Here is a 25990-nt window from a genome sequence, read left to right on the forward strand (position 1 = left end):
AGTCATCTCGACTCTGAGCCAAAGTGCTTCAGGCAACATTCACTGGCATGGCATGGTGCAACTGCATTCAGCACCAAGTGTGTATGTTGCATGTTCAGATTCAAGGATGTTGTGAAGTCATGTGATGCAACATAGGAACACTCGGCCAGACACACTTTGACTACGCTCCATGTTTAACTTTGAAGTAAATTTTGACAGCAGTACATTTAGAAACCTTTTAGTATAGCCAAAATGTTTATAATGCTCACATTAAGTTAGTGAGTGGGATTTTAACCCACAGGTGAGGAAGTTGTGGTCTATTGCACAGGGAGGGGCCTTGACTTCTAGTATGAGCTTAGAAAACTCACTTCACTGCTGGGGATAATGCACCTGCTCAGATCACGAAACTGAGCACAGGTTCACAGATGCTTGTTGGAGTGGAAAATGTGAAGCTCTGAGTAGCGCCATTCCCTCAGAAGTAGAAAGTAGAGACATTGAGGGGGAAGATGGGATGAGTATGTTGGAGGTTGGGAGGGAAAGGTGACATGAACCTCATGCTTGTGATCTGTTGCATTGTTGACCAATGGTAGTAGATGTTCTTTATCATGCTGCGATGACTTCTTACTTCCACTTTCCTACATTCTTGAAGTTTAGTTTTTTAACATAAATGGCATAGTGAATAATTTCTAAAATGTTATTTCTAAACCTGTTCATCTGATCAATGATTTAATGTTTTAATATGACTTGTTGTCTTGGAAACAACCATCCCGAGGGGAAACCTTGAGTCAATGTAAGGCTTATCTCATCTGTTTTCCTCCCAGAGTCACATACCTACATATGTGTTTTCTAATATGTAATCGTTTTCTTTCTAATTTTTGAATTGTTTTGGTAGTAAGGTAAGCCGGTTCAAATGATTTTCATATGGTTAGAGGTAGAAATCCCAAGTATACTTGCAGATGTTATATGTCAATACTGTACCTTTTGTTTCTTTTTGCAAATGGAGGTCAATTGTATTTGGGCAACTGTAAGGAACTATGGGTGCATGCTTAATGGTACAGTAGACAAAAAGTTCAAAAACCTAGATGGATTATTTCACTGCTTTTCATAAGAATGGGTCTAAAGGCTATCAGCTAAGTACTATGTATAGAAAGGACTCAACATTAATTCAAAATCAATTGGAATGATCGGTTGGGCATGCATTAATATTTAAGTAATTAAGCTTAATCCAACTGCTAGGTTGGGGTTTGAGGAGTCATATAAGAGTATATTTTAAGATAATTCAGTGGTTAAAAACACTTGCTTGCAAAGCCTGCAGGACCATGAAATTCCCAAGCCACCTACATATGCTGGAAGAAAACAGTGGCATAAGTGTCTAGTGTTCATTTGCAGCAGCAGGAAGTCCCCCAATCCCCATGCATACACGTGTGTGCATTTGCATGCATGTGCACACACACGTAAATAAATAAAATAGGGCTGGAGAGATGGATTAGACGTTAAGGTACTTGTCTGCAAAGCCAAAGCACCCAGGTTTAATTGCCCACTACCCACATAAAGCCAGATGCACAGTGCATGCAAGCATCTGGAATTTGTTTGGAGCAGCTACAGGGGCTGGTGCACCCATCCTTTCTCTCTCTCTCTCTCTTTGCCTCTTTCTATCTCTCTCCTTCTCAAATAAATAAAAATAAAATATTTTAAAAAGTAAATGAGATAAAGCATTTAAAAAACTTTTGAAAAGTACATTTTAATACTACTTATACTGATGGATTTTGGTTTGATATTATTTCTTTCCACTTAATTATTTATTAAGTTGAAATTCAGAATTTATTGATTTTTATGAAAGAACAAGCACAATTAAATAAATACACAGTCAAGAAAGTTGAGAGGACCCTAAGATTTTAAAACAGTTATATATTTAGAGCCAAACAAAAAAGTAAGTAATCTAAAATAGCTGACTTCTAAATTGCTGCTCAATAACCTATTTGAAATTAAGCAAATTCAGTGGTCATCGCCAGTGGGACCTGGGTATATAAGAAACCGAAAGATCACATTTTTCCTTTCTGAAAGTGGTTTGTCTCTGCTCCCACCCCTGCTCGCTGTGGGGTCCTGCCACCCAAGGCACACCGGCCACTCATCCTTTCTGCTCCATAGGTGGCCAGTTCTGGTTCTGTGGAACAGCCCTTTATTGACATTACCCAAGAAGATTATTATCTTAACATATTGGTTAGTATAGCTTCCTTCCAGGGTTCCTTGAGGTCAGATTTCTTCATCCTGCACATTAAAAGATCAATGTTTAATCTTTAAGAGGAGCTACACTGAAGTTCTTCTGTGGATTTGAATAACCAATCACAGAACAAGGCAAAAAAACAAAAACAAAAACATGTATTCTTTCAAATGTCCATCCAGAGTGAAATTTCTCAAGTTAGAAGATGCACTTTCTCTGGGCTTTACTGAGACTCTGCCCAGGGCCGACTGCTGTTTTACAGACAGTTCATCTCTCCCATAGGAAGATGACTTGATGATGCAAACAAATGTGGTTGTTGACAAAAACGGCAAGTCATAACTAATAACTCAAGTGAGGAGGCTGCATCTTAACTGACAACTCCAAATATTTCACTGCAGTTCCTGTGAGAATTTAATCATGAACTGACATTAATTTAGCTGCTGCCAGAGTAACCCAAGGCATTTGGTAGTTGAGAGTGTTTGATGATCTCCACTATCTCATTATTTCAAACAAACCCCATCTTAATTTAGAACCTGACAATGTGAGGCCGAAGAACAGCTCATGGTACCCTTCTCCTATCTAAGACTTTTGACAGAATTTGCTTCAACCTTATGGTACTATATCTGTAAAACATGTGATGGAGACATTTTTGTCTTTCTAATGACATGGTAGAAGTTATGTGTGAGCTGATGTGACTTAGACAAGTTTCATATCATAAGTTCCTGCATGAATTTATTTCAGGAGGAAACACAGGCTGCAAAAACACATGCGTGCTCTTTTTCTTGTCTGCTCTTGAGTGGAATTCAACCTGTTCTCTTGTGTGACTGGCAGGATATGTTGAGCTCAGTATGCACCCAAGGAGAATAGTCACTTGCTTCAAGCCAGGGATAATAGCTGTTTATTTGCTTTTGGCATCATTTGTCTGGTTAGTTCTGTTTTATTCTGAGCTGTTCTCCTTTATATTGTGTTTGCCTCTTCAGACAGTTTAAAAACTGGTGGAAGAATATGGGCTATACACTATGAATTAGAAAGGCGATGTAAGGAGAGAAATGCTAGATATGGGGTCCAGACACTCTTAGGCTCACAAAAACATGCAGTGAAATAGGGAATGTCTATTTTTAGTATTACTGGCACATTCAGGAATGTTGCACTTTGCAAAAATCATAAAACTATAAAAAATTGATGGAGGACCTTGGGATTTGGCCACTTTACTGGATCAATGGCTCAACAGACAGGTAATCAGATTTCAGGGTCTTAAAAATTAAATATTAACAAATAAAGTCAAAGAAATAGATCATCTATGTAATTAGTCTAAGACATGAAACAGGCCAGCAACTGTTAAGGAAAAAGTATGCAATGATCCTTTCTAGATTATAGGAAAGAAGATTTTTATGCAGAATCATTGTGGTAGGAGTAGGTGCACCGTAGTGAGGCTGGAAGTGAGGGGAGAGATTCAGATTTTAACCAAGGAACTCACACAACTCGCATAAGGAAGACCTAATGAGTTCTGATGAAGAAAGGATGATCAGATGATCAGATAACAGTTGGGAGATGGTGGAAGATAAAAAGCCCCATGGGATATAGAGGCCAATCTGTTATCTAGGAAAGTACCTGTTAAAAAGGCCTGGCTGGAGGAGTATGGTGCTTTTAATTTCAGCACTTGGGACACAGCAGTAGGGGGTCACTGTGAGTTCAAGGCCAGCCTGAGACTACAGAGTGAATCCCTCCTTACCATGGGCAAGAATGGAACACTATCTCAAAATCAATCAATCAATATGTAAATAAATAAATAGCAAGTTAAAAGACCTGGCTGGGTATTGGATAACACTGGGGGAGGTTAAACTGGAAGAGAATGTGCCAACCTCTAGTGCACTTAAGGCAGGCAGGAATCTTGGTTGGAAGGCAGAGCTGAGGAGCAATTCAGCTGGAATATTTGCAAGCCAGAACTCTGATGTAGAGCAGAGGAGGAACTACAATTTTTTGTTTTACTTCAGCTTCTCAATATCTACTGCTAACTACATGGTGTGCTATGACCTAAATGCTCTCTTTAAATTTATTTTTAAAATTTTTATATATTCACATAATTATGGAAATATATTCACTGTTGAGAGTTTTTGTTCATTTTCACATTCTTTAGTGCAATTAATTTTGTACAAAAAGAAATTGATAGTTTTTACATTCTATTCAGGTTAGAGTTGGGCTTTGAAATAAATATTTTAACCCTTGAGTGAAACTTAGCATAATAGAAGCAGAAATTATAAAAAGACTTGATACAATAAAATTCTGTGAAACATAGATTTGTATTACATTTTCTTAATTTTTTTGCACATATATATCAAAATCAGCAGGAATGTGCCAGCTGATGCCTTTGAATTGCAACTGATAGATCTTTCCCTCATACTTAGCCACACTGCTTGGGAAAGTATGAGCTTAGCAGATTGTTCTCTTGACTTGCTCAATGGCAACCTGGTTGTTTTGAACACCGGACCACTCTGTAAGTGCTCTGTCTGAAGGACCCCTACACCTGAAGCTACAACATGGGCCCTGGGAGGCCTTGCTATAGTTACAGCTCCACATAGCCCAGGCAAGCTTTACAAGACTGAGTAAGGTTTAGGTGAACTTAGATGACATTATAGATATTCTTTTTCAAGTGGGGAGGGGGAAGGCCTCCACAGTAAGGCAAGAAGCTAGTGACTGCCAGAACAGGAAGTTGTGTTGTGATTGGTGGGATTATAAAGTGGCCTTGCATACATGCCATACCAGAGCTGCCACTCCCCCTTTTTGGCTACATGGACAGATTAGCTGTTAAGGTCATTTTTTTGTGTGTCAGCTTTTAGAAGCAGTTGGGTGGCGCTACTATGCTACTCCCTGGGTCTGCAAAATTTGGCTCACCAGATTGGTCTTTTCTTTCCTGACTGGTAATTTTATTGTAAGTAGAGCAGGCTGAGGTGATGACACAGAAAGTGACAATAGAGGCACAGTAGAGTGGGAGTTAGCAGCAGTGTAGTGCTAGCAATGTCTTGGTAATGACAGCAGTTATAGAAGCAGCACTAACAACATGGGGATGGCTTAAAAGTCCCAGAGAAAGGCTTGGGGACTGAAGCATGGTGGCCAAGGCCATGGCGATGATAGGGAAAATTTAGAGAAGGCAAGAAAAGGCAGAGAAACAACTGTAGAGAGTGAAGGCATTGGGTGACACAAAGCAGGCCATAGTCACAGCAGGAGTTCCCTGGACCTGCCAAGCCTTTCAGTCTCAAGGCTCAACAGTGAAGACCAAAAGGTTGTAAGATCAGTTCTTGCTGACTTCTGCTTTCATTAGCTGTAGTAATGCAGAGGATTTCATTGGCCACCAGGTGCCAGTTTCTACGTCCTGGAGACAAATGTCTCCAGTTCTCAGGGGTTGGCACTATAATTACTTGGAAGATCAACTTCTTGGTTACTTTAAATTTCCTCATCTGCATCCAGGTAGATTAAAATGACCCCAGACAGCTCATTGGTAACATATGTTTAAGAGTGACTTTCTATTCGTTGCCTGCATATTCCAATCTACCCATAGTAGAGTGGTCCTTGGAAATCACCATTCATTCCACTGCTGTCAGGAATTCAACTTATATATGTTCCATGTTCATGGAAAGTTGTGTTGTATTGGTCATCTGCACCTCACTTATTTCATTATCTCAGTGACCTTCACATTCGTCTACAATGTCCCAAATGATAGGGTTTCCTTCTTTATTTCAGGAAGAGTAGTATTCTGAGCTTGGCATGGTACCACATGCCTTTAATCCCAGCACTCAAGAGACTGAGGTAGAAAGTTTGCTGTGAACTTGAGGCCAACCTGAGACTACATAGTGAATTTCAGGTCAGCCTGGGCTACAGTGAGATCCTACCTGAAGAAAAACAAACAATAAAACAAAAACAACAACAGAAGAATAGTATTCTTTTGGGTGTATAAGTGTATTTTATTCTATAACTTGTCTATTATGAATAACACTTCAATGGCTATGATAGTATAGCTGTCTCTTTAATGTACAGATTGTATTGTATAGGATTTATGGATCACATGGTAGTTATATTTTTAATTTTTGGAGGAACTTATACATTTCATGCTTAATGATGACTATGCTAATTTATATTTTTACCAGTGATAAGGGGGATTCCCAGCACTAGTTTTCATTTGTCTTTTTGATAGTAAAGGTGGAAAGTTATACCTCATTGTAGCTTTAAATTTAATTTCTCTAAAGATGAAGGATGTTGGAAAATTTTAGAACAGATATTGGCCATTTATGTATCTTCTGAAAAATGTCTATTCAGGTGTTTTGCCCATTTTTGAAAGCAAGCTATATTTTTCTTACTTTTGAGTTGAATTGCTTATTTGTCAAATATACTGTTTGGAAGTATTTTCCATTAATCCATAGTTGTCTCTTCATCACTTTTTGTGCAGAAAAGTTTTAGTCAGATCTAATTCCATTCATCTGTTTTTGCTTTGATTGTCTATTCCCTTGGGTTATATACAACATACTTTGCCAAGATAAGGACTGTAGATCGTTCCTACTATGTCTTTTTCTGGTACTTGTATGGTTTAAGGTCTTATATTTTAATCTTTAGACTATTTATATGTGATCTGAATTAAGGGTCCAATTTAATTTACCTGTAGGCAGATACCCAGCCCATCCAACACCATTTATCACATACTTGTATCTTTAATGGATTTATTAATGTACTCTAACAATTTTTGGTGGAATCTTTAGAGTTTTTCACCACAATCATGCCATTAATAAACAAAGTTAGGCTAACTTCTTCCTTTTCACTGGATGGTTTTTCCTTCTTTTTCTTGACTAATTGCTCTGGGTAGGGTTTCTCCTACCATACTAAGTGTGATGAAAGTGAGCATCCTTGCATGTCTTAAATGTGTTGATCTTTAGACTATTCATCTCAAGATCATGTTCTGCTCTGGGCCTGGTAATTTTTACCTGTACTAAAAGAAAATGATATGAATATATAAAATGAAAAAAAATATATTGACCCACTGAGGAAAAGCTGGAGAAAGAACTACTGTGTTTGTCTTTGTTCTCCCTATAGCAGTATTACAGTTTATAGAAAAGATAGAACAAAAGCCACTGAATATGCACATGTAGATTCATCTGTGGGCCCATTGTTGGAGCTGAGAGATAAGTTCTCCTTCAAAGATGAGTGCAGGATATCTCTACTTGCAGTATAACATATCCCACAGGGAGCAGGAGATGAAAGATAATTTAAACACTCTAATTTTGAGGAAGCTTTATTAAGCTTTGGACTGGGCACTGAGATATTTATTACTATATACACTACACATAGGATTTAATTAGAGATAAGAATACACTTTGGGATGCATCTTCTATGCATTTTAAATAGTGGGCTTGGAATCTTCTCACAGTGGTTAATAGGGATAAAGAGGAATGTTGGCACCTGCATTGATTTAAGCAAAGAGTTGACTTTTCAGTCTAAACTGTTTGAAGAATAAATAATTGGCTAGTGTATTGTCCACTAGGAAGCAGGAATCTTGCTTTAGATCTGGCCAGTTCTTAGAGGAGTTTCCTTGGAGAGTCACTCCAGCTTTCTCTGCTTCATTGGCCCCTTCTGACCAAATGAGAAGGCTATTATTCCACTGCTCTAGTTCTAAAGCTTCAAACTTCTAATTTAGAGGTCAAGTTTGCAGAATTTAGAATATGTGGTTATGCAGGATCCACTTATTCCTTGCTGAACCTAGAGATGGTTTATTATTAATCATCTTCTTTTGGGCAAATTAGGACAAATCGGGTCTCTGTGTGTTCTAGAGTATTTGTTCTCATAAATAGGTAGTAATTTAGCTACACAGATTGGCGGTGTTTAGCCTTCTACCCAGAGCCAGGTGGTTCTTCTGAGTTCATAACTAAGTTTTCTGAGACAAGTGACATGCATAATGGAATAACCACATATTTGTTTATGAGACCATAGTGTCTGCCAGCTGGGTTTGGAATGAAAAGAGCAGTGCTGCACTTTACCACTTCTGCAAAACGGAAAGTGCTTTTGTGGCTGCTCAAGTTTTCCGTGTTCTGACATTCAACTGTGAAGTAGACAAAATTTTGTGCATAACCAGCAATATATCTCCATGTAAAGCAACAAAACCAAACAGAAAAGAATGGCTGTCATTGCCAATGGTTCCTGACAGATACAGTATCAGGAATTTTGGAAAGAACTAAGAGCATTTTCTTTCTCAAGTCTTCATTTTATTTTGATAATCATTAGAGTGAAAGAACTAATCTATACAGAAAGAACAAATTTGCCACAATAACCTTATTCCTACTTACCAGCTCATCTAAGTAATTCCTCTTGCCCCTCTTTCCAGCCCATTCCAGTATCTTTCCCTGAGAATAATTATCTAAAAAGATCCACACTTTCTTCTGGGCAGGGTGAATGGAGAAATTAAGGTTGGAGGCAGATTGCTCAATTATGAATTGATTATGATTACAATAACTCAACTAAGAAGCAATGAGAATCTAAATGAAGATGGACCCAGAGTAATGAGGATGGAGGGCTCTGTATTATTAAGAAGAAGTTTTAAATTGAGTGACAAGCAGAAATCCAGCACCACTTTTATCCTCTGGTTTGGATGATTGGTGGGTGGTAATAGCACCAACTATCAAATGAAGTAAGCAGGTATGGGGGAAAATGGTGAGGTATGTTAGGAAAACATATAGTCTGAGCTTCCTGAGGTCTTAGCAAGCTGCAGTGTCTGAAATAACAGCCATGCATTGCTTCACAATGGAGATACATCATAAGAAAAGCATCTTTAGGGAATGCAATTGTTGTGCAAACATCATAGACTTCCCTTATACAAACATAGATGTAATAGATCAATCACAGGATCAGGCTGTCTTGAAAGTTATTGACCTAGTAAGCAGGAATTGTGAGGCATCTGCCAGTATTATATGGAACACAGATTAACTGTAAGACTTAAAACAAAAACAAAATAAAATTAAAAAAACAAGTACATTCTGAAATTTGATAAAAAGTATAGCAAACACTATAATACAGTCATTTATTATTTATATCATTTTAATAATAATTGCCTGTTTTATGCTTCCATATGACTGATTCTATTATACCAACTTGAAAAAAACACATGATCATGACTATAGTTTAATGTCATGGAAAGTTTTCAACTTCATTATAACCTTATGGAAACACTGATGTGTATATGGCTGTCAAGTACCAAAAGGTTACTATGAATAATGTGACTATAGTGAAATATGTAGGTCTGTTGCCCTAGCAGAGATTTGAAAAAACTGTAAGCTTAATATCATTTCTATTTTCAAGCCAGGCAATTGAACCATTGCGGTTAATGCACTTAACAAAGTGAACTTACAATACCAGTTTGTGCATGTGAGAGTTGTATGCATCTTGTTCTTGCTCTGAATAGCTGGCTAGATCTTTAAAACAGGGCAGGAGGATCTTGTGCACATTCAAAGCTTTTCCTCTGGAAAATCTAAATCAGCATACCTCTCTTTGATCAACAGAAACCACATTTAAGATTCTAGAAGATGTTTCAAGTTTCATGTATCGCAACCTTTTACTGGCCTCTCACTTTTCTCTTTCAAAATGTGTACTCAGAGCTCTAGAATCAACACATGAGCAATAATCAGGGGCTTTGGATGGGATCTGGGAGGGATGGAGACTTCAGCAGCTGTGGGGTGTGCAGAGTCTACTTCCTGTCAAATAAACCATTTCTGTTTGATGCTATGGCTCCTGTGGTTCCCATTCAGGTCAGAGGCAGCCAGTGTGCAAGCAGAGAGACTGAACTCCATTCTATTCCAGTGAGGCCACATGGCTTGCTTTCCTTCTGCTTCATCCCCGTACTTCATGTCCACACTCCTCCCTCAGCCTGATTCATCTTCCTTCCCATACCAAGTGTGCCTCAGCCCAACAATGGCTGTGCGCTGTCCCTGTTGCAAGCTCTCTCCTGTTTACCATCTGCCCTTGCTGATGCAAGAGAAAATGAGGGATTCTGCACTAAGTAACACTCAGCCTTAACTCAGAAGCCAACAGACCATTTGTAAACAGAGAGGGTCCTGCAAACAGGCTATAGTTCTTCATTGAGACCCAGTGTGCACCCTCTCTCAGCAAGATGTTCATTTGCTTATTGGGATTGCCCATGTGTAAAAGAAAATTCAGACAGTATCACTATACTTGAAGAGAACATTATAGTATTTTTTGAGAAATTTTTATTCAGGTGTTTGTGTGTGTAGCATGTGTGCATGTATTTATGCATGCCCATCTGTATGTGGGCACACTATGTGTGGGAATGTGTATGCAGATGGAGTTCAGAGCTCAATATCATATGTTTATTACTCTTAACCTTACTCTTTGATACAAGGTCTCTCTGGAACTTACTGATTTGGCTAAAGTAACTAAGCACCAAGCCCTAGGGATCCTCCTGTTTCTACCTTCTCATGTTCCACTGCACCTGGATTTTATGTGTGTACTGGGAATCCCAGCTCAGGTCCTTATGCTTGTAGGGCTAGTGTTTTGCTCATTGAGCAATCTCCGCAGGCCTCGAGGTTTTTATTTATTTCATTTTTAGTGACATATATTTCTATATAGTTTAGGCTGGCCCCAGTCTCCTAGGAGCTGGGATTCCAGGTGTGAGACACCATTATTACAGCTATAAAAGAGTATTTTCTCCAACATCTCTCTGATTTTCTTTGCTTTAAATTCTACTTGTTCCATTGGCATTATCTCAGCAACTTTTCATCTCAAACCATTTCATTCCAGTATATTCATTCCAATGCTTTGAAGCTGCATGAAAATTTTATAAGCTAATTTGTGGAAGTATCACAAAAACAAATGAGAGGCAATATATTTTATAATATCAAGTATTACTTGGTATCTTTAGATGCCTTGAATGTAATGGTCTTAGGGGGTTTTAAGGAATATACAGCAAATGTAAAACAACTTGAAATTGTTGGTGCTCACACTGACATTTCTTTTCTTTTTTTCATACTGGCATTTCTTGTCAGCACCTTACAGCAAGCTATAATAACTACAAGAAATAGAAGGCTCACTGATGCATGAAATAAGTTAAAAATGTCCATTTTAAGTTGAATTAGTTTTAAGCACCAGAGTACCTGGAAAGTATGTTACTGGTTCAGTTGAATAGAAGGCACACTTTACATCAGTGAGAGGACAGTGAGAGGTTTAGCAGGTAGAGAATAGCAAGGCAAAGCAGCAAAATATACTTCAGTGTCCTACAATAGTTTCTTTCTTCTTAGAGAATTTCAACTCTTTACTTGTATCACTGATGGGATTTGATAATGTTAGTCTTTTTCCATAATCAGAATCAAGATGTAGCTTTGTCCTATTTTCAGAGGCTGATCTGGGCTTTTTCATATAGTGTCCAGCAATTCTGTGAGTAGAAATGATCTGGCAGGAGGGGGGATAGATGGTTGACTGAGAAAAACTTATTCACATTTCCTTTGCAGTCCACATGGACCATTTCCTTTCCACTTACCAACTCTATTCTGTACCATCTTACTCCTATTACTCATGATCTTGAACATTATATGCCCATCACAGGGAAGAAAAAAATTGTTCTTTCTACTCTCGGAAGGTTTAATAATTGGGTCTATGAAACAAACTGACATTAGCAGGGGAAATGCATATACATTTTCACATTTTATAACTACAAGGGTAACATGTGAAAGCAAAGTGGGTAGCTCCAAGCCCAGTGAGGTCTACAGCTTACTTAGGCCCTATTCATGAGGTAGAGGGAATGGGATATTGGAAATTAAAGGTAATTCAAATAATATTGGTAAATATGAGTGGGCCAGAAGGCCCTCACAGTAGGTAATACTGTCTGGGCTGGTGTCAACCTCTAGGTTCCTCTTCTCTGTTATCATTCTGGTTGACAAGGTTCTCAGGAAAGACTCCTTAAAAAACTGAGTTACAGGAAAAGGGTCTTGGGCTTCTGAAGGGTAGTGGGGACAAAAGTGATAGGAGGGTGAAGGGAGGACTACATGGCTGATGGAATGTCTTGTCTTATAGATAAAAATTTATCTGGGAAAAGCCAGTCGCTGTAATGCTAGCAGCTGCAATTCCAGTATGCCTTGGGCAAGGTGAGAGGCAGAGCCATGAGAATATTCAGGTAAGCTCATGGGACAACTAGCTTAGTAAACAGAACAAAGAATGAGAGTTCCTGGATCAAAGCAGGTGGAAGGCGAAGACTGAAAGTTGTCCTCTGACCTCCAGACACAAATGCTGCAGCAAGTGCAGGTACACACTCACACATGGACGGGCAGGAGTACACAGCACACACACCACCACAAGTGCCTTAGGTAACAACAGGTCATTTTACTTCATCACTTTATTCATGTAGATTTTCTTGATAGATAAAGGCTTTTACAAAGGGACATCTTTTGTCAGCAATCATTCAGAATAACCAACTTAAAATATGGCAAATAAATCTGTTTTGGGGTATTACCTTCCAGTGTTCTCTCCTTTTTTTTTTTTTTTTTTTTTTTAAGTAAGGTCTCACTCTAACCCAGGTGGACCTGGAATTCACTCTGTAGTCTCAAGGTGGCCTCAAACTCATGGCAGTCCTCCTACCTCTGCCTCCTGAGTGCTGGGATTAAAGGTGTGTGCCATCATGCCCATCTCTGTCTACATATTTTGAGGGGAATTTGTGAGTTCAGTATGTCCTGTGATGTTCACACATTATAGAAAAGTAGTCATGGGGCTGGAGAGATGGCTTAGTGGTTAAGTGCTTGCCTGTGAAGCCTAAGGACCCCAGTTCAAGGCTCAACTCCCCAGGACCCATGTTAGCCAGATGCATAAAGGGGCGCACACGTATGGAGTTTGTTTGTAGTGGCTGGAGGCCCTGGCACACCCATTCTCTCTCCCTCTCTCTATCTGCCACTTTCTGTCCCTCTCTGTCACTCTCAAATAAATAAACAAAAATAACGACAACGACAAAAAAGAAAAGTAGTCATGATTGAAACTACTGTAAACTAGTTGATGGCAGGTGTACTGGCTGTTTAAATGGGTCTGTCTGTTTTCTTGCCTTTGTGCTGTCTCCCTTCTCTTACCTTTTCAGCTCAAATAGAAAACTAAGAAGAGACAAAAATTGTGATAAGTAGAGAAGGAAGACAGGAAGCTTTATGCTAATGGGGTAGTTTCACAATCGCCACTCAACAGCGTCACCTGGACTGCTTTCTTCATCACACTGCTGCTGTCCTTTCCTACCATGAGGCCTTGCCGCCATGGGGATTTCTGACTGTTAGTCTATAGTAATCTCCTAACTTGAATTTCTATCACATTTCTAGGTAAATGGTATTGCTGGTCCATAGACAATATTTTGAGAACCACTGCTCTAAGTCAAATAGGCATTAAATGAACTGAACTTTACTTGATCACATGTGTGTTTTTATTTCATGTAATTTGCCTGTTCACTAGCTTGAAATAATAGTACCCTTTTGTATAAAATCAACATAAAATCAAAAACCACATATTCCCAGTCATTACCACCTTATCTGTTCACAGGTTCTCTCTTCACCCCTCAGTGAGCATTCCCACAGTTTGGCTGGTAGGTTGGTGCATTAGTCAGGTTTTCCTAGAGGAACAGAACTGATAGAATGAATTATATCAAAAAGGAAATTTACTGGATTATTTTACAGTAGTCCAATAGCAGTTGCAGGTCTGAGAATCAAGGGACTCAGTAGCTGCTCTATCCACGTTGCCAGATGCCTCAGCAGTCCCTCCAGGCACTGAAGGCCTGGAGGCTTCCTGAGGAACCACTAGTCTTCAATCTACATTGGTCTTCAGTCCGTGTTGGTCTTCAATCCACGCTGGAAGGCAGCACGCAGCTCCCGCAGCCAAGGGGAAGGCAGGAAGGGGCTTTTTTCATCCAGAGCTTCCTTATATGAAGTTCCTCTCAGAGAAGGGCTGCCCGCTCTGGGGAAGGGCTCACTGTGGGGGAAGGACTTCCTCTTTCAGTTAATCCTTCCTTCCTGGAAGCAACCTCATGGACCCACCTGAAAGGGATTTCTGTGGATTACTAAACAGATTAAGTTGACAATAACTTAACCATCATAGTTGGGTTACCATCATGTGTCTCAGTTTGTTTCTGCTCAATTATTCCTTTAAGGAGGGCTGTTCTTGTCTTCCCAAGAATTTTCCTAGTAGTTAAAATCTAATGTATCTTTTATGAAAACCAGTAAATGTGTTGCCTGGCTATTCCTCTTTTTTCTCCTAACAGTAACACATGGATTGGAATAGGTCACTGAACAGGACAGGTATCCTGGCTGGATCTATACTACTTTTTTCAAGAGAAGAAAATTGAATTCTTCAGCTTTCCTTTAGTTTCATTTCTCTCACCCTTACACTGTTCTTTGAGACAAAATTTTACCATGCCTTCCAGACTGTGAACTTTAGTCTCCTGTGATTCTCCCTTAGTACTTTCCTCCTCAGCAGCTGGAAGCACAGCCTTCTTCCATACTAGGCCCATGGCTCCATGCAAACTCAGGTGACTCCACTCAAATGTTGAATTTCTATATTATTATTATTTTTTTGTTTGATGTAAAGTTTCACTTTAGTCCAAGATAACCTGGAATTAATTATGTAGTCTCAGGGTGACCTTGAACTCACAGTGATCCTCCTACTTCTGCCTCCTGAGTGTTGGAATTTAAGGCATGCACCACCACACCCATCAAGTTTGAGAGCATATAATAAGATGTTACATAACTAAGATAACCATCCTTTGATGAAGGTTTCAGGGAATATCAGGAATAGTGCAATGAGGCCCCATGCCTTTTCCCTTGAATATCAGAGCTTCACAAGGGCAGGTATCACTATTTTTCACTAAAGAGAAATGAACCTTAAAAATTTAAACAGCTTGTTGATGATCCCTTAGTTAGTAAGTGGAAGTACTCAGATCTGATGAGTGGGAAAAGATTTATAGAACCTGGAAGGAAACCAGAGAACAGGACTCATGTTTGCACTCATATCAGTCTCATTATGAAGACGGTCATGTTCTTAACTATGCCACGTGACAATCACCAGAACCCTTTGCAAAAAGAATTGAAAAGGGAGAATAGCATGGCTGAAAGGAAGTTAACTACAGCCAACATTCAGCAATTTGAAGGCCAATGATAACAAAGAAATGGATAGTAATTGCACTTATGTGCTGATTATTCTAGCCTATTACTTTACATGATTTTTCTTAGAGATCCTACTTCAGAAGTATGACATGTTTCCATTACTGTCACTATATCACACATATATGAAGTGGGACTGAGATTTTAAAAAGTTACTCAGGGTTCTATGCCAGACTACTCCAATATCCAAATGAGTCACAATTTCAGGTCATAAATTGAGCTGTATCATACAATGTGTTAGAATGAGTAATTTTCAAATGACAGAAATTTATTTTGTGTAGCTCTGTAGGCTGGAGGTCCAAGGCCAAAGCACCAGAAGACTTGGTAACTCATGAAGGCTGTGTCTGCTTATAAATTATATCTCAGTGCCTTGTCCTCAGATGGTGGGAGAAACTAAAGGACAGAAAGGACTCCATGTCTCCAAATCCTATCACAAGGTCCAAATCTAATTACTGGCTAACTGCCTCTCAAAGGCCAGACCATTTCATCTCATGCTCTTGGGGTTTAAGTTACAATGTAAGACGTTTTGAGAGACATATTCATTCAAAACCTAGCACCCTCCATACACAATGCAGCAGCCAAGACCTGCCACTGAGCAGCTCAGGTCTAGCCCTGGCCCTTGTTTCTGCACTGCCTGAGAGATCTAATGGCTCTTATATATATTTGTACCCTTCATTACCCATCCAAGTTTCACAAACTTCTTTCTTATTTTCCTCGCGTGTAAAATAAGACAGTTTAATGCAAAAAAGTTTCAGCCTTCCAGTCCTCTATTCTCTAATCGTGTGAATTAGAGGCAGTTTCATACATTTTCCTAACAAGTCTGAATTCCTGCTTCTATTTGAGAAGATGGTTAAAGAAAGCCTCTCCATTGTTTTATAATAAAGTTTGCTCATACAAATATGGAAGATTTTAAGGAAACAGAAATTGCTTACAAATAAGCTAATCATACAATATGTAAATGGTCTATCTCATGTTATACTCTATTCTCATTATCCCAGAAGTAACTCTTGATAACATATATATGTATACATATATATACATATATATATTTCTCTAAAATGTACATTGTATAACAACATCTACTCACAAACTCTCTCTTAGACAGATACTTAGAATTCCTTATATCTGGAAAGTAAGTAATACAGAAACATTCTAATTGTACTGTGCTTTAGCTAATTTCTGGGTGCATATACCCACATTGAAAGATTGAAAGGAAACAATAATAAAACCTAATAAACTTTAGTCACTGGCAATATGTCGAATTTTTCAACAGTTTGCTTCAGTGCTTCCTTGCAGTCTTTGAGTGTGTACCCTTGCCATCTTCTGGGAGTCACGCTGTGGAGGGAGCACCACATCAGTTAAGGAACCCCATTCCATCAGGTGGGGCTGGTGATGTAGTAGTCCTGGTACCCAGGGTTCTAATCCTGAGCCCTGAACCATCTGGATGTTACCCCGGAGCTGGCACTGACTACCGATGATTTCACTGGTGTTAACTCCTTCTGCCTTATTTCACTCACCTGTAAGGTTGTTATGAGTTAAACTTTCAAACAGCACCTATAGCCTAGTAAGAAAGAGTTCAGAGTGTGTTTAACACCGCACATAGCACAGACTCCTTCTGTGATCTTTTCTGACAGATTGTTTTGTTCACAGTTATTCATGAACACTTAGTGTGAAACTTGGCAAACTTTAGTTGTACAATTAATAGTTCTTTTTTAATGGATGATGCTTGAATATTTCCAAAGTTAGGAATCAGACTCTCATGAATAAACTCATCTTATGGTGTGATAGCTCTAGATAATGCAAAATAATTCTTTCAGAAGTCAACGGCTGCCTCTCTAACTTTGCCTAGTATTCCTAACGCCATGCTTTGCAGCCACTATGACAGCCCATTGGATTTGTGGCATCTTTGAAGCTCCTTTCATGTTCTTCATTTCTTGGAGATAAACATGCCTCCAAAATTACCCATTAGTCTAGGATTGGCTTATCATCTAGAATGCTAGATTTTTCTTTTAGAATTTCCTTTCCTTTGGCTGCACTTTACTCATAAAACATGAGGGCTATTAGATAATCATCAATATGGCATCCTACCTTCCTGGTGATATCTCAAACCTTACCCAGTAGAGTTTTACTTAGCTACAGTCAGTTTCTTAAAGACTCATTTTAGGGTAATATGACTAATCAATTCTAATTAAGTTATGTGTGCTTCATGGGAATTTCATTTGTCATCTACTAGTAAACTGAATAAACAATTACAAGATTACTGTATTTGAGGCTTTTGTTATATTTGGGCTTTGATTTCCTTATCCTTTAAACTGCTAAGTAGGAAATATGAGTAAGCAGTAGTGGAATTTGATGTCAGGAAGTCCTAACTTTTTACCTCTCAGATGTACTATACTGGTTGATGCCCAAGCTTCATAAAGCGTTTAGAATTTCATGTGTTACTTTTGTGAGATCAAATGACCCAGAACTTGTACAAAACAACGATCTCTCACTTTCATCCAGCATGTATTTCTAGGGTATCTTGAACCTTTGACCCCAACATCAGGATCCATTATTTTTCTCGTAGGTTATGCTTCCTCCCCTCCCCTTACCTTTCCTCTGTGTTGTCACCTGGATTATATGTCTAGATACGGGTTTGTTATATCACTAGTCTTTCTCAGAGACCTTTGGTGACATCTTCTTAAAAGGGAAGACTTCTAGGTTAGTCAGATACTTGGAGTCATATTTGGTCATCTGTCCCCCTCTACAGTGTCCAGTAAGTTACATCTGACAGTAGGAAACTGGCATCTGGCAGACACTTTTATCTTTGAGTCTTTGCAAATGTGTTTCCTCTGCTCTGGAATGGTGTCTGCTCTGTGCTGTATAATCCCTTACATTAGCCTCCATGTCCTCTTCAAATGCCAACTCCTCCTCAAAAAACAAGTGTCCCTTGATATCCCAGATAAAATTCATTCCTTTTTTTGTTTTAACTTAACACATGTTTCTTACTCCTTGGACATCCATCATAACATTTTAGCTGTTCATTTAAGTCAAATGATATTTGTATTTAGAAAAAGTACATGTGATTTCATTTAGTACTTTCTGAGTATGCATTAATTTACTTGGATGTTATCTTCACAAATATTCTATAATTAGAACTCTTGGTTTCATATATATATATATATATATATATATATATATATATATATATATGTACAATTAGAAAGAAAAGGATCTGTTGAACAGGGTAGAAACTCAGTAATTTACATAATATTTCTTCTGATACTGTGTGAGGCCCTGTCATATGGATGCTATCTCTGTATTTCATTGATTTTTGGATACTTTTTGTTCTAGCTACATATATGTATGCAACAAAACTTCCTAAAGCTTAGTGAACTAAAGTGTATTGACCCAAACAAGCCTGAGGCATGCGAGGATATTCAAATGGTGGGGAAAGAAGCTACAAGTTACATGGTGAAGTGTGTGTGTTCCAGTGAAGAGGGTAATGAAGCTCTCCTTTCAACCATCTCCCTCCCACATCCCACTCATTGTAACATCTCTGAAATTGATCTTAGAATTAATGCTTCTTAAAGTGGTTTTAGCTTATGTTTCATGGGCAACTATAAATATTATTTAAATGGTAATGAATTCTCATCAAATTCACCCAAAACAATTTGTGTTTGTGTCTGCCAGTCACCTGGAGTAGGGCAAGCCTAACTTCCCTCTGGAGATTTTCCCAGGTCATGCTGGGAGCACAGAATGAGCTGCTCAGCTGCAGCCTCTGGCTTCGCTTCGTCAGGGGATCATGCCTCTGTCCATCCCATGCCAACATAGAGGCATGTAACCCTTCTGTCAGGGGATCATGCCTCTGTCCACCCCGTGCCAAAGTAGAGGCATGTAACCCTTCTGTCAGGGGATAATGCCTCTGTCCACCCCGTGCCAATGTAGAGGCATGTAACCCTTCCAGCCCCTTGTCCTCTGCATCAGCTCTACTCATTTTCTGCACTTTGAGGCCACTGGACCCAGAGCCCTTCAGTATCTCCCCTTCCATAGGCTTTCTTTTCAACAACTTTCTACTCTGTAGCGGTCCACAAAAGACCAGTGTGTCTTACAAAAAAGGCATTTTAGATAATATATAGTATATCTTTATTTCAGAAGGGCCTAGTAGACAGAGCTATTTAGCTATAGAAGAATGTAAGCCTAGTCAGTAATAACCACTGCCATTATTAAATTCATGAAATATATATTTAAAAATGCACTATAGCTTATAAATATTCTTACATTGTGCTATTTAGCACAGGTTGAATAATCTTTTTTGACAATAGATGGTGGTTACATTGTAAATAATTTAAATGTAATACATTTATAAAGGATCAAAATTAAATAAATAATGTTTTTCTTCCAGGAAATATACATTACTAGTGACCTAACTTAATGAGGTTAACAACATAAGTGGTTCAAGATTTGCAGTGAAGCCATTAAGAAAGACTGCACAGATTTTCTTACTTCTAGCATTGCCACAATCACCCCATCTAATTAGCTGTCTCATTACTCAGGAGTGTTGAGTCCCTAATATGTCATCACTTTACTTTGTCTGTATTTCTATCTATATACTAAATTATTCACTATTGACAACAGTGGTCATGTAACTATTTGATACTGATTTTGAATTGAAAAAATCATGCTTATTAATGGGCAACCAAGAAATATAAATTAAATAATAAATTTAAGTCATAGTAACAAAATATTTTATATTTCTGTGAAATTCTATGATGTCAAAATTATAATACTTAAACTTTTTTATTTTGTAAAGAATTACCTTGTTGCCCTAAACTGATAATTTTTTCTTCTAGTTTATACTTTAGGAATACTATTTTTTTTAAAAAAAATCATATAAGTTGAGATAAGCTCTGAAATATTTGGCAATAAAGAATCACAAGTCTTCCTCAAGCTGTAAAGCAGTAGTGGGATATTAAATATTTAAAAATCCCACAAAAGTTTCTCTCTGAGCTGCCAGCTCTTTCTAAAGAAATGTATTAAGAGAATTCCCTCTGGTTTCCAGAAGTTTCCTACATTTCATGAACAAAGGCAATACATTTTCCTCTATTCTGTAAATAAATCTGAATTATTTTTTTCTTATAGAAAATTCCAAAGGGTAGACATAAGATATTTTTTTAAATCAAGGAATAAGGTGGCCCTCAAATAGATTTTCTTTATGTACAAATAACCAGACAGTCATTGGAAAGCACCATATGTTTCCCGGTCTGGCACCTCGGTGCGTTGGTTTTCATTTCCCTCCAGTTGGAGCTATGCACTGTCAGGCTGTGATACTAATACAGAAGACAAATAGTTCAGCATCACTTCAAGTTCTCAAGTAGATATTCAGCAGATTGGGGAATTGACATATGGTATATCCATATTTCATTTTGGGTAAATAAAACTGTGATCTACTAATGGATAAACATTCTCTAGCTATTTTTTGACACCAAGATTCTCTCAAAAATGTCATTTCTTAACAATTTTGCCCTATTTTTCTGCTAGTCTTTTACTTGATAGTTTTTATTTCATGGTTTTGGCATTGTGTGATGCTAAGTTAAAGACACATTTTTTTTTAGCTTTCAAAGTGTGACTGAAATATTAAGCAACATTTTTTGGTAAGCATTTATCAGCAATAATGGTAAATACTGCCGTTTCAAAGTTAAGTTGGAGATGTAGCTCAGTGGTAAAGTGCTTGCCCAGTGTATGAAAAGCCATAGGTTGGATCCCCACTTAATTTTCAGGAAAATATTTCCCTTAAAGGTACATTATCGAGTCATTTATTTCTAATATTAAACCCTTGAAAGTTTAAAATCTGTTTAACCTGAAACTGGTGGTATAGTAATATTAATAATGATGAGTAGTGACTAATATTTTAATTAGTAATATTCATGATGTTTTATCTGCCTCAAAATCATACCAAAGAAATGCACAATATATTTTACTTTCAAGAACTAAGTGAAAATACTGCTGAATATGCAAAAATTCCAATAAAGTAAGTTTGTTATGTTGATTTGAAATTTCTAGACTGAAGCATAGCATAGAGCTACTCTGAAATATCCTGCCTTCAATTTAAGTTTTAACTTTTCAGCAGTGGAGTGAAATGAAGAGTGTGGGGTAGTTTCCAAAGATGGCTGCCATCAACGTACTCTCTCCCTGACATTGCCTGCCACTCTCTCTCTCCATATGGAGACTCTGGGCTGATGCTTTGACTGCACTGAAAAATAGCATGTGATGTAAGTGGTGGTTTAGGTCTTTGGCTCCCAGGCCTTCTGGAGACTATAGTCTTCTTCTTTATTTCTTTTTAAAATGGCATTTTATATGAGCAAATATCATGTTCTAAGTAAGTACAAGAAGCTGCACGGCAGGCTGACATGATGTTCAGCTCAGGGCTGTGGTTCAGCTCCCAGCCGGTGGCCAGCATACACATGATGAAGATCATTTGGGTCTTGTAGCATTCAAACATCCCATCATTCATCATGTGAGGCACTGAAAGTACCCCAGTGAACACACATCTGGGACCTGTGTTAACATGCACTGCTGAGTAAAGGAGAAAATGAGAGCAGGTCAGATAAGGCAAATGGGAGTGGTCAGGAAGCTTGGCACCACTGAGCAAGGCAAGCCTAGGAGTTCAAACTCCACACTTAAGTGTCTTGTGGCCAATCTAAGGTCATGTTGACATTATTCTACATGTAATGTCCTTACCAAGACCTCAATGTTGAAGAGGAAGAAGAGATGATGTAAGAAATGTGTCTTTCAATAGAGCAATAGGCAGACGAACCAGAGGCTTTTCAGGGAAGACCTTACTTAGTTATGAATATGACAGACACACCTGAGCTGGCCAAAGATCAGGCATTCTTTAGCAACTCACTGTACCCACTGACTTCTCAAAGTGACCAACCATGCCTCTTCCTCTAGCACTGGTTCTAGTGGGCATAGGTTGTAATTCCCCCTCTTCTTCTGGAGAGCTCATATCCCCTGAGGAAGCCTACATGGGGAGGTCACCTCAAAGCCAGCAGGGCAATCCTCCATGTCAATTGCCATTTCACACCAAGTTGGCTTAGTTATGAAGGGCTGTGATGATAAAAAGGGCCCAGTCTCCTTGTGTTGGCTTTCATTTTACAGAGGCTTCCTTATTTTATTTTACTCCACCTACTTTATTATATAGGCAGCTCATCTCTCCTGACACAGCCTGACACAAAAACATTCCAAATGGGGATGCTTTTTTGTTGAATTTTATCATAACATTTTTATGCTTTCAACTTTTCTGGTGGAATTATTAGACTAATTCTATAGACTGAAATCCCACATACCTTGCAGAGGAGATGGCTTAGATTGCTACTGCCAGCTTACCAACAAGCCCTTCACATTACATGCCATGCAGATTGCTCTCCTGGCTTATTTTATTAGTCTGGAGGCTATACATGAATTTGTAAAGACTTCTTTTTACAAAAGTCTCTCCACAATTCTCATCTGAAAGAAAATTTCCCTGGACAGGGGAGCATGTGTAAAGGTACACTCTATGGATAACAGCCTCAGCTCACTAAGCCCTGCATGTGAGGAGTGACTGTCTGCCTTTACTGGTTCTATGGTCCCCTTGGTGGTCTGCTAGTTGGGTATCTGAACTCATTAGTTCTACTGACTGTGGGTACTGGCTGCTTTTCCTTTTAAATAAAGATTTTGCTAAAGTGCACTTGCTCCTGAAGCTGTTAAGTGTAGGAATCCACTTTTAAGAATTTTCCAGCAGATAAGAACACCCACTAAGGTACAACTTTAAAAATTATAAAGCAAAAATAAAATAAAGATATTACAGCAGGGGGGGAAATACTCTTTTGCAATAAAACCAACATGAAATCAGAGCTCAAATATCATTGAAATCCATTAAGTCATAATAAAATACCACAGGCATTATTGGTATAAAGCACAAAATTGAGCAGCTAATGGCAAGCACCAAAGTTAATGCAGTTATTCCAGAACCAATTTTAATTATATGAGAATTTTTATATATTGAGTGTAATAGCTACTCAATCTTTAAAAACAATTAAACATGTTGTGAAATCTAAAATAACTTATTATAATTTTTAGTAAAATAACTTTAGTAATATTTTGATGCTGTTTTTCAAAAATGTAGGTAGTATGTAAAAGTAATTGCTTGCAAATTCACAGAAACTATGAAGTATTAGTTATTTTTAAAAAGAAAAACAAAGTTATCTTATAAATAATAAGGAGAAAAAGAAACTGGTAGTTCAAAAGTGAGTAAATCAATTTCTTGGTTGATTGGATAAAATGTCCAGTCTCTGGGCTTGGGAGAGAAGCCTAGTTGAAGAACCAGGGCTTGTGGGCAGCTAGAGGTCACTTCTGCAGTACAAAGGACAATGCAATATTTACAAAATGGCCATCTTTCTACACACTGGTGATCAGTTTCTTGAAAATTAATGGCAGTGCTCAGAAAAAGCACCTGTCAGTCCCTGAGGGTTCAGATGATGTACACTGTGCCATACCACATTCATTACAGGTCGGATTAACACATACCAGTGAGGCAAAACTGCTAATGGCAGATGTTTACCTTTGTGCTATCATGTACCAGTGAAAAGGCCATTTTTACTTCAGAGGGTAAGGTGAAAATAACTTACTAAAAGCTTGAGAGACCTTAGTTGTAAGCAGTCTTAGTCCTCAAACTCCATTCCTCTTGATATCATGCAATGAATTGATTTTTTTTACTCTTTCTCTAATCCTTTAAAATACCTAAGTGACTTCTCAATTCTCAAATTAAAATTAAAGAATTGGAATCAAGGATTAGAAATGACTTTTTTTCTGATAAAATGGAAAACTTTATTTAAAGCAAAGGTGTTTGTAAACATGTTTTCATCACCATGTAGTGCTACCATAACAAGTTCCATCCGTGAACTAAAGACATTATGACTTTGCATCTAGGCTGTACTGTGTCTTCTTTGGAATGGGAAGATATTCAGGTCAGTGAGTGTGGGTTTAAACAATATTCATTCTACTTTTAACCAGAAATTTTAATTTTAGATTAAGTTATAATGAATTAATTTAAAAATATATCCTGTCACTAATCTAGAGCAGCAAAATTTGTCAAGCTAAAACTCATTGTGCTAATCAATGAATCATTGATTTTACAGAATGTTACCTGTCATTATCTGGTACTATACAGTAATCAAGCCAGTCATGAAAGGCTCTAACAAAACATAATTGATAGACTTACTTTCTTTAAAGCTTAATATTACAGTGCATTATGCAAATGGTAGATGAAGATGAAAATGACCTCTTGTGATGCACAAGTAATACATATACTTCAGAAGATTTTGAGATTATTGTCAATCAAAAGCACTACCTTGAAAGTAACAAGTTGCAACATATTCAGAGCTGGGAAAAAGTTTTTTTTTTTTTTTTTTCCAACATAACAGGCCAGTTAGCTACAAGCTGATGTCTCAACTGGCTAGCAAATATTGACTGCCTAAACCCACTGCATGCACTTACACACATTGTCCCAAATAATAAAAAACAGAGTGGGTTTTGCATAAAGTTACATCTTTGAACTGTCTTACCAAGGAGGAAAAGTATACTATTAATTTTTAATAAGTTGGGCTCACAGTGTAGACAGAGTATTGCCTCATGTGGGTAAGGTGGTGAAGGTGGAGTCTTGCGTGGTATGTGTAAGGCCATGTGGGGTAAGTCTTGCCTGGTGTGTGTAAGGAAGTGTAGACAGAGTCTTTCCTGGTGTGTTTAAGGCCACTTGTCTTGTTTGTGTAAGGTGGTGTAGATGGAGTCTTGCATAGTGTTTATAAAACACAAGGTTTGATTCCCAACTTTGAAGTGTTTTCAATCTTTTTCAGTGTTTGATCTTGATCTTAAGGTATCTGCTTATTTCAATGCCATTTTCATTTTAATTAAGTGACTTGTAGCTCTGCTTTCAGCGTAACAACCCAGGGTGGTAACAGCACCAGGAAGGTAACTGTTCCAAGGGATCAAGTTGGTTTTTTTTCCATTGTAAGCTATTTCATTTATTTTTTTCCACAAATATCCGTTATCTCTTAAGCATTTACAATGTTGTATTTATTTATTTAGAAAGATATGGGCTACAGACATGGCTTAGTGGTTAAGACACTTGCCTGTGAAGCCTAAAAACCCAGGTTTGATTCCCCAGTACCCATGTAAGCCAGATGCACAAGGTGGCGCATGTACCTGGAGTTCATTTGCAATGAATAGAGTTCCCGGTGCACCAATTCCCTCCCTATTTCTGCTCTTTCTCTCTCAAATAAATAAAAATAAACAAAAATTTTAAATAAAAATCTTTAAAAATGAGAGAGAAAGAGAGAGAGAGAGAGAGAGAGAGAGAGAGAGAAGGTTGCATCATGGCCTCCTGTCACTGCGAATGAATTTGATATATGCACCACTTTGTGCACCTAGCTTTACATGGGTACTAGGGAATTGAACCTGGACCATTAGACTTTGAAAGCAAGTACCTTTAATCACTCAGCTATCACTTCAGCCCTTTAGTATTTAAGAGAATAGCTTTTGAAAGACATTACATTATTAAACTATAAATCAAATCAATTAATGGGACACAGTTCAAATACCTCAAAAA

Source organism: Jaculus jaculus, chromosome 17 (genome assembly GCF_020740685.1).
Source record: "Jaculus jaculus isolate mJacJac1 chromosome 17, mJacJac1.mat.Y.cur, whole genome shotgun sequence".
In the NCBI taxonomy this organism is placed as follows: domain Eukaryota; kingdom Metazoa; phylum Chordata; class Mammalia; order Rodentia; family Dipodidae; genus Jaculus; species Jaculus jaculus.